We start from the raw sequence: 14,198 nt of genomic DNA, 5'->3' as shown, positions 1-14,198 counted from the left end.
AGCGTGCGCTTGCCTAAACCGCCAGCCATAGACAGCTATATTTAGCAGCTGCAGGAGGCCTCTGGGAGGGAAGTGTGTGTGTGTGTGTGTGTGTGTGTGTGTGTGTGTGTAGTCAAAGTGAACATATAGGTAGAGTTGGCATTTTGCAATCGGAAGTCTGCTGTCAAACCTCAGCCTCCTGTCCCCAAAGTGCTCTCCAAGTGGTCCCTCCAGCCACCACCTGAGTCTCCCTGCACAACTGGAGTGCTTGTGTTGGGTGCCAGTGCTGTAGTTGCTCCCATTAGGGATTCTCATTGAGTGATGATTCACAAAAACCTCTAGTTAGGCGAGCACAGGTGCTCATGCCTTCCACAGGTTGTGCAACCCAAACTTCAAAAGCTGGATCCAAAATATGACCTTTTCTTAACTGCAACCTCCCAATCATTGATCAGATATTTGGCAAATACGTTACATTGCTGGTCGAACCAAGAAATTTTTAAATTCAATGATACATTTCTCTTCTTTAATCCTAAACTGAACCTTCTGAGTTATCCTAGATTGGGATATGTAGAAGCAAATAATTAGATGAGAGAGAAATGGAAAAAAGTTTTTAACTGAATTTAAAGCTAAGCATGCACACACATACACATATATATATGTGCATATACACAAATACCTAAAGACGTACATACATATACATACAAACATGTATATACCTGTTGATGAAACAAAAGATATAAATACATGATGCGTGAAATTTTGATCTTGGATAATTTATATTTTTTTAATAAACTCCCTTTGTTCAGTCCAAATAGTCTCCAATGAGACTATTAATGCTTTGCTTTAATTGCTATCTCAAACCACCCTACAGAGTATCTGGCAAAAAATGCTCATGGTGTGTAGAAATGCCAAGTTTGCAGTTAATAACAATAACAATTTGGAACGTTTGTATATCAATAAATACATATTTTATCTATTTCATATAAAAACAGCCAGGCCATTTTTTAACTATATGTAAATTGTAGCTGATTTAATATTAAGCCAAAATTACCTTAGCTCCAATATTATAGATTGTAAGCAAAGAAAGGGTTAAAAACACACTAGGTGGATCACAGAATTTTTTTTAATGGCCATCAACTATTACTTTCCAAAGCAATTTCTTTACAGGTTATTTAGTTTTGGTAAATCACACTTTCAATTTTCCAATGTCTTTTTTTTTAACACATGCAAAAGCACTCTATAAAGCTCTTAAAAATCTGAACCTACCAAATTGTATATAAACTGCACAAAGAATCTTACAAGTCCTGAAAGAAAAAAGGAGACACGCAGACATGATCCCAAGAATAGCTGCAAATCGTCTTCTCCCAACGAGGAGACTGACAGCACTGGCCAGAAAGGTAAGTTGCTTTCTCAAAATGCTAAAGCTACAAAGGGAGAAATCAAAGCAATCCTACCCTGCTGGATCAAAAGCGTCTTTCCAGAAATGTTCCATGGGCTTGTAGAAGTCAAGGGCCGAGACGGAGTGACTGAAGGCAGCAATGTGCTTCCTTGCGCGAACGGCTCAGTGTGTAAGCGACAGCGCGTGGATGTGTTTGTGTGTGGAGTGGCAGGGATTGGGGCAGCAGCAGTAGGCAGGGCACTTGGCAGCCCCTCCCGGCAGACAGAGCAGCTGGGCTGCTGCACGGAGCTGATGAATGGCTATGGGGAGTGAAGAGAAGGTTGCTTTCTGCCAGTGGAGAGCAGTGTGGCATAGCTAGAGTAAATGCTCCTGGGGAGAATCAAAACTCCAACCCCCTTTGCTCCAACCCCGGAGCTCTAAGCTTCAGAGCCAGGAAAATGCCCCCATGTTTTCGCTTACCATGCTAAGAAAGAGGGAAAAGCAGGACTGGCTATAAGTCATAGGCTTACAGCTAAAATAGAATGCTAGTTAAAAGTGTATGAATATCAAGTTTACAAAATGTGAAATGGGTGGTTTTTCCTAAAGAATATAATTTAACAATAAAAGCCTTCTGGAATATACTTGTATGGATTGCCTTGCTGGCCCTAGCCCCCCAGTCTCGGAACAGACACACTATTGCCATGCCTCCATCGCACTAGGAAACCAGACTTTGGAATAAATGTTTTGGCATTCTAGGGATGTGTTTCCAGCTGTAATGCAATACTCCTCCACCTCGTTAACCAAACCCACAAACCCTTCCACAAATAGCTCAGATGACTGCTTTCTGTAAACATATGAAAATACATATATATATTAAAAGCCCAGAGTATGAAGATAAGACAAAGGTGAGCACCTTTGTTTTTAAAATGATGGAAGATTTTCAGGCTGACCTGGCACTGGTCCTGGGGAGGGGTCTCTCCTTTCCAATGGTGCCTGCGTGGGTCGACCTGGCCTTGGGCTTTTCTCCTACCTGTGGTACTGACACCAGGTCATAAAGTGCTCCTGGTGGACCCGCGCCTAAGCTCCAGAACATGGGTCGCCCAGTAGCCTTGGACTGCCAGACAATAGTCCCCGTCTTAGGTATTAAATTACCCCAGTCACAATGCCAGGAGTGGCCGGAATCTGGCCCCGGGACCTTATGCTGTTACCAAGAGATTTATGAGTGGCTCTTGAGGGCAGCACACACACATACACACACACACACACACACACACACACACAAAGTAAAAAGCTACCAAAAAATGTTGTTGATGTCATAATGCAAGTATATATTCTCTGCTTTGAAAGACTCAAAATATTGCAGTATTGAAGCACAGAAGAACTTCCTGCCCAATCAGCAATAGAGATAAATTGTTGAAAATGAAGACTGCATTCCTTCATTGGTCAATCCTGGCTCCTCCTTTAGGTCGGTCATGAGCACCAATGCATGAGACCAGTCTCAAAGCAAACAAGATGGGAGGAAAAGGGGAAGGGAAAGGAGGGGAGGGCAGGGAAGTGGGAAGGGAGGAAAAGAGACAAGAGGGAGAAAAGGGGAGGAGAGGAGAAGAGAAGGGAGGGGAGGGGAAAGAGAAGTGAAGGAAGGAGGAAGGAAAGAGAGGGGAAGAAGAAGGAAGGTGTTAGAAAGAGAGAAGAGAGGGAGAAAGGAAGGGAAATTTTTATTCACCTATAACATGGAATAAAAGCCTAACTGGCTCTTTGCAGATTTTGATTATTCTGGGATAACTAATCAAAGTGAGTCCAAGATGCCCACTAAATCGATTTGCTCTACCACTTTCTGCCCAGCACTCTTTCCTCTCCTTGTTAGTGCTCCTCCCGGAAGTGTGGGGAGAGCTGGTGAGAAAGGGTAGATACTACACAACCCTGAGTTTTCTGCTCCAGCCTCTTCAAGGGACCTCATAGCTGGGCCCTCAGCCTTCTCCTCTTCCTTCCCTATACTCTCGAGCTTGACACATTCATCCCTGCCAGTGACTTCAACTGGCCCCCCCAGGTGGAGAAGGGCAAAGTCCATCTCTCTAGCCCCACCTCCGAATGTATCTCCAGGCCCGTGTTTCCAAGAACCTCCTGGGTATTCTAGCTTAGGCGTGCTGGCTGGTTCAAAGTATGGGTCCCTGTTCTCTCTCCCCAAATGTGGTGCTCCTCGCAGATTCTCTGTTTCTGTGAGGCCTGGATTAACATCTCAAGGTCTTCTGTGATGTTTCTTCTTCCTTACTGCCCATACCTGAGGAGAGACCAATTCCTGAACATTCTAACTTTGCAATCTCTCCCTCCAACCCTCCTTCCCTTTCCACCTCATCACCCTCTTTCAGCTCCTTCTTTACTTTCTCCCTTACTGCTCTGTGAGCTTTCTAATGAGGGCTGGGCCTCTCTTCCTCCCCCCACCCCACACACCTCTTCCTCTATCCTGCTGCCCGTACATTGGTTTTACTGCTCCAGGATCCATCTGTCCAAGACCCAGCTCAATCTTTAATCCAGGTCATGCATAGCTCCCCCAGGAGCTCAGGCCTCCCTTAGTGCTCCTAACTACTCTCCCTAGTCTGTCTCCTCCGATGTTGAGCTGATGCTTCAGCCAAACCAACACTTGATCCCGGTCCAGCAGTCAGATCTTTCCTTTTGTGGTTTTCCCTATGCCTAGAACCACCACCCCATCCCACCCTGGCTTGTCAGGGGAAATCACACCTATTTGCATTTTTCAAGGGCCAACCCAGTGTCATGTATGATGTCTTCCTTTATCCCCTACTCAAAGAGAATTTCCTATCTTCCGAACTCCTGCGTTTTGTTTTTACCTCTCATGCATTTATAACATTCTTCCTTGAACTAAAGTTACTTGTATATATTTTTATACTCTGAAGCTCTTTGAGGACAGGATCTGGAGAGAGTTATTTTGGAATTCTCTGGGTGTCGAACGCAGTGCGATGATCGTTTCAGGTCATCGACTGTGTGCTGAATTATGAATCCAGATACTTAAAAGGACAAAATCAGATTGCATCTATCTCAATACCTGCCTCTAAGAGCTAACTTTCCACGTAAAATTCTACTGTTTTCACAACTGTTTTTGCTAAAAGATTATCTTTGTGAGGCCATAAAGTTAAAATTAAAATACATACAATCTTCAAGATTAAGCCTGCAATTCTTGGCAGCATGATTCCCAAGAGAGCTCTGAATTTTTAGTTCTGAACCAGATAATACTATGACCAAACATGGTTCCTACTCTGGCTCCATTAAAAGCTTTTTACATTTACTGAAACATTATCCATCCAACAGAAACACAAGAGAAAATGAATTTCAAAATATCTCCAAAACAGACTACGAGGAAAGGACCTCTCAGACATGGAGGCTTGGCCATGTTCAAATTGATCATTATACTGAATATAAATGCTTTGATTGGGATTTGGGTTTTGAACGTTAATTTGACACCATCAGTTTTCCTCTAAAATCAAAGAATAATGAAGAATTTCCTTCAAAATGCTTTTAAATTTCTGCTCATTTTTAAAATAGCTTGGGCATTTGTTTTAAGAGCTTTCATGTAGCAAGTAGACTTTTTTTTCACCTGGTTTTGGATTTTTGTTTTGTTTTGGAGGTAAAATTCATATACAGTGAAATGCACGTATCTTACAACTTGATGAGTTTGGATAAATGTATACAATATTCTCATGCAAGGACTATCCCAGTGAAAATACAGAAAATTACCACCCCAGAAAGTTCCTTCTGTGCCCTATCAGTCAGCCAATTCTCCTCTCCTACAAGCAGCCACTGTCCGGATTTCTATCACTATAGATTTGTTTAGCCATCAGGTCCGGAATATGGAGTGTGATCTGTCACAGATCTGAGTGCTTATCCTGCATCTCCAACCGAAGCATGGCCCGTCAGGCCTGGGTATGTGGCTTGGCCGGGCCATCCTTCCTCAATGACCCTGGGAGAGGGTCCCTCCAAAGCCACAGAACTTTACTAGTAAAGGACATTTTTTTAAGTACAACAGGCTTTTAATGTGACCAGTTGTTACATAAGCCTGCAAGATAACGAGAAGCCGCACAGAATCAATATTCTTTAACATATTTATAAACAGCTTTTTCTTCTCTACTGCCACTCCCAAAACAAGAAAGAAAAGGAAAAAAGGCATGATTTAGAAACCGAAAATAAAGTCCAAGATCCTTACTCCTGCAAACCCTGGGACTACCTTGTGGTATCTTGTGGCTTCCTAACCGCAAGTCAATGAACATAGTTTGAATTTTGCGTTGTCTGGCAGTATGGCTGCTCTTTATTATGAATTTATGAATAACTCAAATTCTATTTGCACGCTTAACACAATTTAGTCATTTTCATCTTACATTCTCTTTGAAATATATTTTAAAAAATCCTTAGGATCTCCTTATGTAATGAATCTAGATGTTATGTGGTAAAAGACAATTTAGAAAGTACTTTTTCCGTACGTGCCATGAGTGATAAAAGAATTCCAATTGCTCCAACTATTGTCACACGGTGTCCCTCTCCCTCTCCTTGTCTGTTATTTGTTTGAGGTCTCATTGCCAACTTGGGGTGCTATTTCTCAATGGAGGGCAATATCCAGACCGTGCCTAAATTCACTCTTATTCAAATAGTCAGTCCGGTCATATTGAGGAGGGTCTTTCTACGCACATACTCACCCACACTCGGTACCACGTACACTATGGGTCAAGAACCAACCCTTAGCTCAGGAACAGGCCTTTCACAGTGATGAAAGGAAAGATTCATGCATGTTGACCCCCTTCAGTTCTCTCTTCCTCTTTTGTTACTGCACACATCTGGGGAACAGGCTCTCTTCCCTTCTCCCTAAGCACCCAGGAATCCCAGTGCATCTCCTTTCTCTCAACTCCTCAATTACCATCAGACCTCTGTCCTGAATCTCACCCGTTCTGGCTACAGACACGAGCATGCCAATGAATGACTCATGAATTCAGTTCATTCAAAAAATAGTGATTGCCTACTATGTACCAGAATAGCTTCCCCAGTAAACAAACAAACAATACAAAACCCTCGCTGGGATTGTCTCCTATTACAATGACCTCGTTGGAAGCTCCTCTTCCTGGGTCTGCCTTCTGGTGGGTATTCCTCAGGGTTCAGCCCCCAGGCCCTCTCCTCTTCGCTGTTCATTTTCCCGCAGAGGATCCCAACCACCTTAAAAGTTTTAAGTTTCATTTTTAAAGGCTTCAAAATAGAAATCTCCAACCAAGATCACTTTTCTGCATAGGAGATCCTCATTTCTGGGTACTTCTTGAACATTTTTTTTTGGTTTGCTCTTTCAATCAAACAAATATTTATTGAGCACCTAAAATGCCTTAGACATTTAAAGCTCAATTTGCTCCAAATTAACTTACCTTGTCCCCAGGTGTGTCTCTCTCTCCTATTTCCTATTTCAGCGGTGGATTTATTATTCATTGTGCAAGCTAAAACAACCCAGCCCTTCACCTGGACCCTCTTTGTCACTCCATATGCTTGCTCTTTCACTAAATCTTTTTGTTTCTATCTCCTTGAACTCCTTTGTGTCTACTCTCTTTCTCTTGTGCTCTATTATAATGAGGCCTCCATCTTTTCTCCCAACATCACTGCTCTCAGTCTCTTTCTTCCACTATCCATTGTCTGTGCTGCAGGAAATGTAATCTATCTCAAGAGCAAAAGCACTTGGGTCACTCTCATTTTTCAAGAGTCCCCACCCACTCTCCCATGGATACTGTGCTCCTGCCATATCAATTACTTTCAAGTTCCTGAAACCCTCTAGACCCTCTGTGAGTCTAAACACTCACATACACCATTACTCTGCCTGGAATCCCCCTCTTACCCATTTTCATCTTACTCCTACCCATCCTTCAAATCTACTTTAGACATCACAGCCACCAGGAAGCCCTCCTTGATTTCCCATTGGATGCTCTATTAAGAATGCCCATAGCTCCCTAAACATTCGCAGCTATAACTTTTTTCGCAGTGTTGTAATGGACCATAAAGCCAAAAATATCCCCCAGAGACCATCTTTTTCAAAGTCATGAGTCCATTGCCTGATGCATAGTTGCCTCCAACAAATATTAAATATTAAATAATGACTGTTAAGTTGCTCTTAGATATCACGTTTGCATTTCTAACTGACTTCCTCAACAATTTAACTCAAAGGAGTAGCTCTAATGGCTGGAATTTGGGACCAGGGCTTGGAGGAAACTTTGGATTCATATTTTCTAGAACAATTCAGACTTCTGATTACATTGTAGACTATTACAATTGGTAGTCCCTTTAAGGGTGGGTTGGTGTGTCCGATCTCCTCACTAAGCTTTGTAAAGTACTTCATTGTGAGGGCTCAGAGAGGGGATTGGTCACATGGCTAGATGACCTGGACTGGATCTGGGTCTCCAAACTTACAGGACATCATGATTTCCCACATACCCACCCCATCTCCCCTCCCCACCCCACCCTGGACACTGCCTTTTTTTCTCTTCTAGGGTGCGCTTTGCTCAGCACAAATCAAATTAAAATATAATTCTAGGGCCTCAATGGGCTAATCTTAGAATCTTAAAAATCACCAATTCTTTGGGAAATACAACACAACTGCTTCCACATTCCGGAGTCCTAGGTAAAGAAAAGGGGAAGAGAGTTTGAGAACACGTTTAAAACATTGAAGCAATTTGTGTTGAGGGGAATGAATTGCCTTATAGGACATGAAGAAATAAGTTATGAGGAAATAAGTTATCAACCTCCCGTTTATTAGCCCTCATATGAGAGTTAATTAAGGTCTCTTTCAAATAGCCATATAATTTGATTCAAACTTTATAGCTATGGTTTAAAAAAAACAAAAAAACTTTACATCTCTTGTCTATTGTCCAAGCTTGCAAACATGATGCCTTTAACAAAGAAAGATCAATTGTCTGACTTATTTGATACATTTCATTCTTTAAGAAACTCTTATCTGAAAGACAGTAAACCTCCTTTCCATTTTGCTGTCCTGCTCATCAAAGAAAGCATTTTATGATCAAAAAGTGATAGCCTTCCTAAAAATCGTTAGCTTCTTAAAACAGCTGGAAAGATAACTGGAAATAAACTCTCAAAGACTCAGAAGAATTGAATGGCAAACTTCGGTTGATTCTTGAAAAAAGACCTTAATTTTAGAGACACTTGCCAGCAGCTTTTTGTGCCATAAACACAGAGATAAAAAATAATTCCATAAACTTTTAGGCTAAATACCAATAAATGGCTAAATTGTGGAAACTGCAGGTTTTTTCCCCTCTCTTCTCCACCCTATCCCTCTTCTCCACTTCCTGTATTTATTTCATCTTTACCTTCATGGTCGGATTACTTCCTTCTTGTCAAGTCTGCCTCTCCTGTGAAGCCTTTCCAGGGCAGCCTTAATCAACGTGAGTCACCCCACCGAGAAGCAGAATTCTAATCTAAACTCACAGCCAGAAAAAAAAAAAAAAATGCTTGCCCAGCTGGCTAATATGCTCTTACTTCTGTGTCCTGAACTCTCCTTTTGGAGGCGACCTATTTGCCGACATTCCTTCCTCAACACAACCTTCTTTCTGGGGAACGCTGGTGTTCCAGCTGCAAAACTGCCCACCCTTCCCCACCCAGTCCCAGATTCCATCAAAATTCCGGTTGGCTCAGTCTTCCTTCCAGACTGAAGTTTATAGAAACATATCTGTTTGGGCTAATTTCCATTCCTACCTCACAGGCAGGCATCTGAATTTTAATAAGGGAAATCTGATTAAATTAGTGAACTCTTTCTACTGAAACAAGAGCAAAAGTAAGAAAAGGAAAGCCTATAATTCAGGGGAGAGGTGTCTGCAGGTAAAGCTGCTCTTTTCTTTCTCAGGAGGTTTGAAAGTTCAGAAGGGGAAGGAGCTCTGTCAACCTGGAGCCCTGGTTAATCCTGGGATTTTTCACATCTCCGTAAGGGGAAGTGGTTCTCAATCTCTCTGTTCTTGCACAAGCAATTAATGATAGAGAATAAACAAGCACAGCAGTGCCTGGGGGCAGGTATGTTTTTCAGTGCATACTCCACATCAGTCATATCAGAAGTGCAAATGATTTTCTTGAAGGAAACGGAAGGTGAAATTATTCCAAATAGTTCAAATGTACTCCTTTATTACATTGTGATGCTAGAGACAGAAAAACACAAGCGCAATGAAGTCATTTTCTAAGTGCTGGTATAAAATATCCAAAAATTAAGTCTAACAGTCCACTGGCTTTCCTTTCATGCAAAATGTGATCTTTGTCTCCTTTTGACGTGATGATTTAACTTTTCTCAGAATGAGCATGAGAAGGACTGAACTAATCAATCTGTTTAATCAGTCTGGACATGCTTATTTTTTAAAGTAAGTGCTACATTCATTCAAATGCATGTTTTCCAATAGCCTCATGTTTATCCTTGACTCTATATTTTGCATACTTTCCCATCTCTGCCCTCCCTCAAACTCTCCCTCTGTTTTGGGTAATCCAGTGTTTGTTGAGTGCTTAGTAACACTGAGCTTAAAGGAATTTGTTTAAAGGAATTTCAGTTGAAACTCTGATCCGTAACCTCCTTTACTCAAGAGGATAGTGGCAGCATTATGCATATAATTGAGACAGTGGACCTCTAGCTCCCCAATCTGTATGTGGAGAGGAAGAAGGGTGACAAAGGAACCAGATCTTCTCAGCCTCTGTGTGAGCTGGGTTATTGGGGAGGTTTTTTATTCACTCTGAGCTAACGTGGTGTTTTAGTTTTCCTGGACTACTCAAGCAAATATCATACAAGGCGTGAGCTTAGGCAATGGAAATTTGTTAGCTCGTGGTTTTGAGGCTAAGAGAAAGTCCAAATTAAGGCAATCTTTCTTCCCAATGACTGATGTTCTAGGTCTGGCTGACAGTGAGCCCTGAGCTTGGGTTCCTTTGTCACATGGCAATGCACATGGTGGCCTCTCTTGGTGGCCCCTCTTGGCCTCTCCCTTCTATTCCAAGTTCTGTTGAGTTTCAGCTTCTTGCTTTCTGTGTGAGTTTCATTCTGCTTATAAGGGACTTTAGTGGTACGATTAAGACAGACACCGTAACTTGAGTAGCCTCATCAAAAGGTCCTACTTATGATGGATTCACACCCTCAGGAATAGATTAAGTTAAGAACATGTTTTCTGGGGGTACATACAACTTCAAACCACCATACAGTATGAACATTATCATCCATTTTGGAATCTTTTCTTTCCAATTGTATTTAAAAATTCAAAAGATATGCCCCAAATTCTGCTGGGGAAACCTCCTCCCACCTCCGTCTGTTACCCACCCATTTCTCCTTTTTTGGAGGCAACCAATTATTACCAGTTTTTAAACGTATCCTTCCAGAAACATCCCATGCATAATGAAGAAAAATTATTTGAGATGAATCTGTAAAATTGGGACAATGCCAGTCTCAAGAGAGTTGTTGCAAGAATTAAATGCAATAATATAAGAAATGCAAGTTCTTGCTGGTTTGTGCCATTATTTTCCAATAGTTAACAACTGCTGCTGCCCCAGAAGCACAAACTAATAATGTGTTATAGGTGATGGGAACTGTGATAGGTAAAAATCAGAGTCCTTTGGCTGGAGATTTTAGATGAAATAAAGAGCTATTGTTGGAAGTAAGTTTACTACCACTCCAAAATGATAATTTATACTGAAATTTAGTACAAATCATGACTGTTTCCCCAGGGATAAAAAAAAAATTAGTAATAACCATGCACAGAGGCATCTTAGGTGGAATGGAACAGCAGCACCAGAAGCAAGCTATGTAAACTTGAAAAACAGTAACCCACTTATGACTCCACTGTGTTTTTGGAAGTGAATTGTTGAAATGCCAGTTTTTACTATTTTATAATGTTCTCTTTTACCCAGTGCAAACTACCTTCTTTTTGCCCCCACTGAGCCATTGTACAGTACAAGTAAATATCCATCATTAGAGTTTAAGCCTCTAAATTAAGTGATAGATTGTTACCAAATTTCTGGCTGTCATGTCAGGAAAAAGGTCTATGGGTTTCACAAAAATAAAAGAAATACGTTGAAGCAGACTGTCAAATATCAGACATGAAAATTCTTTGTTATATGGTTAAAATACCTTGGAGCTCAAATGGCAAATGCATCTACAGTATAATATAGAATCCTTATGTGCAAAATTTTCTATAAAGTCAAATTATAAATCATGTAATTTTCCTTAACCATATCTTTAGCATTTCCATTTGTATAATGAATAAGCCACAGTATTTGGTTATTGTAGAAACTCACCTGGCTCCAATAAGAGATAGGAAACGATGATTGTGACCATTAAAGTATTTTTAATGAGAAGAAAAGGATTTTTTTTCAGAAGAAACCTAGTTGTCTTGATATTAGAAGAAAGCCCAACTGTTATGTATTTATCAGTATTCTGATCCATAGCACAAAAATCAGAGTAGACTTTACGCTAAGACTTTTTCCACAATGAAATATGCTGTATCCCATCTTTTTTAGAAATCATGAAGAGAAAATTAAATAGCTTCATATCATTAAAGATAGCATTCTATTCCCTCTAATTTTTTTTAAAATGTGGGGTTTTTTTTAAATATTACAAGTACATGGATATAAAATTAGAGTAGCGTTATCTTCTCCAAGGGGAGTGGATAGACAACCTGCTATGGCAGGGCTTATCACTATGAGTTCCAGGTATTGTTTTAGTTCTAAGCTTACTAGACTGTGAGATTCTGTAGTCCCTAACACATTACCTGGTGCATGGTCAGTATATTTATGGTCAATAAATATATTGGAAGAGAATGAATAAATGCATGAAATTACTCAAACTTGTCTAGCTTCATGTGGCTAAAAGTTTCTTTCAAAGCTCTACCTGGGGCAGGCCATGGTGACTCAGCAGGCAAGAATGCTTGCCTGCCATGCCAGAGGACCCGGGTTCAATTCTTGGTGCCTGCCCATGTAAAAAAAAAAAAGCTCTACCTGTTTTGAGGGGTCAAATAGCATTTACCAGCTGTGGATAAAATCTGATATATGGAACAACATCCATTCTTAAGAAGAATCAATGCAGAAGACATGTTCTGTGGGTGGATGCCTGAATGTCCTGTGCTTCCAGATGTCCCAATCCTGTCCTAAGGACTCAAGATTGGCTTTTTGTGTTATTTAAACTGAGTTTCCTCTGAGATTTTTGTGTCCCAGATCAGTCCAGAGCATGGACTTCTCCTCTTAATGACCTTTGGCACCTCTGAAGCCCAGTGACCCCAGATCCAACCTTGCTGACAAAGTCAAGAGGTCCGAATAGAATGAAGTTGAGATCCCCAACCCTGCACACCCCAACAGGGTCACCTTAGGGGCTCCCTCTGTTCATACCCACATGAGACAATTCTCAACCATCATAAATTCTTCATGGTCATTTATAGCCTTTACTGCTTACACTGGGGCTTAGGCGAAAACTGATGCAATCCAACTTTGTAAAAAGTCTTTATTGATTTTCAGAAACTTATATTACAAGATCAAGTTGCCAGATGACATTATAAACTATTCGAAGGTGGAGATTAAACTCAGGAACCAATTCAGGACTTTGCAATGGGGACTCTTGAGTTGTAGGAAAATTGATCTCATTATTTCAGCCTTTTTATGAACTGAGCTAAATGATTTGAGGATCAATGAGTTGAAAAAGCTGGAGCATATTTGTTTGGTCAAATGCATACAAATGAATACAAACAGGCTGTTAAAAAGGAAACATTTAGTCCCTAGGACTCCAAAATATTAGATGCCACATTCCAAAGTGAAGCCCAAGGCCTCCAGGCACAATTTTAAAAAGAAGAGGGTTCGTTCTTCTCTCATATGCATCAAGAATATAGAATGATCAGGAGTTTGGGAAGTAGAGGGTGATTTTTGGAAAAAACTGTTGGCTGTGAGTCCCTCCCCACCCCCCCATCTAGAGGAGGTGGGGAATGCCTGTCTTCCTCTCAAGCCTGGGGAAAGGAACCTCAGCAAAACCCCAGAGAACTTGTTAAGTGTCTGCTAAGATTGGGCAGACACAGTGGCCTGGTATGTGTGACTCAACTGGAAATCCTAAGGACAAGAGAACACTGGCCCACTCCTGATGGTAAGCAAGAAAAGGGAGCTGTGCTCCCAAAGGTTGCACAAGCAAAGGATGGCTCTAATGTGGATCACAAGAAAGAGAGACCCAGCATAGGTTTAATTTTGATCCAGTCCAAGAGGACTGCCTGGAGGTGACATCCCCAGGAGGTGCATTACCTGATTCCCAAAGGCTGAAGAGAGAAAACAGGTAACCAACCAGAAGATGTGGTTTTACCTGCACAGAAGGATCTTCAAGAGAACAATCTCCAGAGCTGGAGTTCAGGATGGGGGTGACCCAAAGAATCCACAAATGAGTCCCTGAGAGAGAATGAGGCAGCTTCTACACCTGCCGGACTCAGAGAGCAGGTCACCAGCTCTTCATAGGAGTTCCTTCCCTGCCACCCCTCCCCCCTCAATCTTATAGGGATCAGAAATTTGGGCTTGTAAAATGCACACAGAGGAGTAAATGAGAGGGAGGAAAGAAGAGGTCAGTTGTATCACCTTACCACCATAGGCAGCCAGCTACATTAGCCTGAACTAGGAAGTGATGCCATGTTGAATGAAACATATGCATCTTAACATCTCCATTAGATTGGATATATTACTTAGTGACTAGTGGGCCTTTATTACTGGGAAGTTATCAGAAAGTCTTGAAATGTGCTTAACAGTTCATCTGGGGAAATAATTGGCTCACAAAATAAATGCAGATGTAGAAGCATCATGAATACTTGTTTTT

At 41.3% G+C, this 14,198-nt stretch overlaps 1 protein-coding gene across 5 annotated transcripts in view; it reads right to left on the bottom strand.

Moving 5' to 3' along the window:
• ESR1 (estrogen receptor 1) overlaps positions 1 to 14,198 on the bottom strand; it is a 438,840-nt gene that overhangs the window by 331,808 nt on the left and 92,834 nt on the right. The window contains exon 1 of one of the 5 annotated variants that reach the window (XM_077149285.1): positions 1,434 to 1,546. The exons of the other annotated variants lie outside the window; for them this stretch is intronic. The gene's annotated coding sequence lies outside the window, so the exon portion shown is untranslated. Of the gene's footprint in view, positions 1 to 1,433; positions 1,547 to 14,198 lie in introns of those variants that run through there. 5 annotated transcript variants of the gene reach the window in all.

The sequence above is a fragment of the Tamandua tetradactyla genome, chromosome 2, assembly GCF_023851605.1.
Source record: "Tamandua tetradactyla isolate mTamTet1 chromosome 2, mTamTet1.pri, whole genome shotgun sequence".
Classification (NCBI taxonomy): Eukaryota; Metazoa; Chordata; class Mammalia; order Pilosa; family Myrmecophagidae; genus Tamandua; species Tamandua tetradactyla.
The sequence above is the reverse complement of the archived record's forward strand: the minus strand, read 5'-3'. Positions and strand labels throughout refer to the sequence as shown.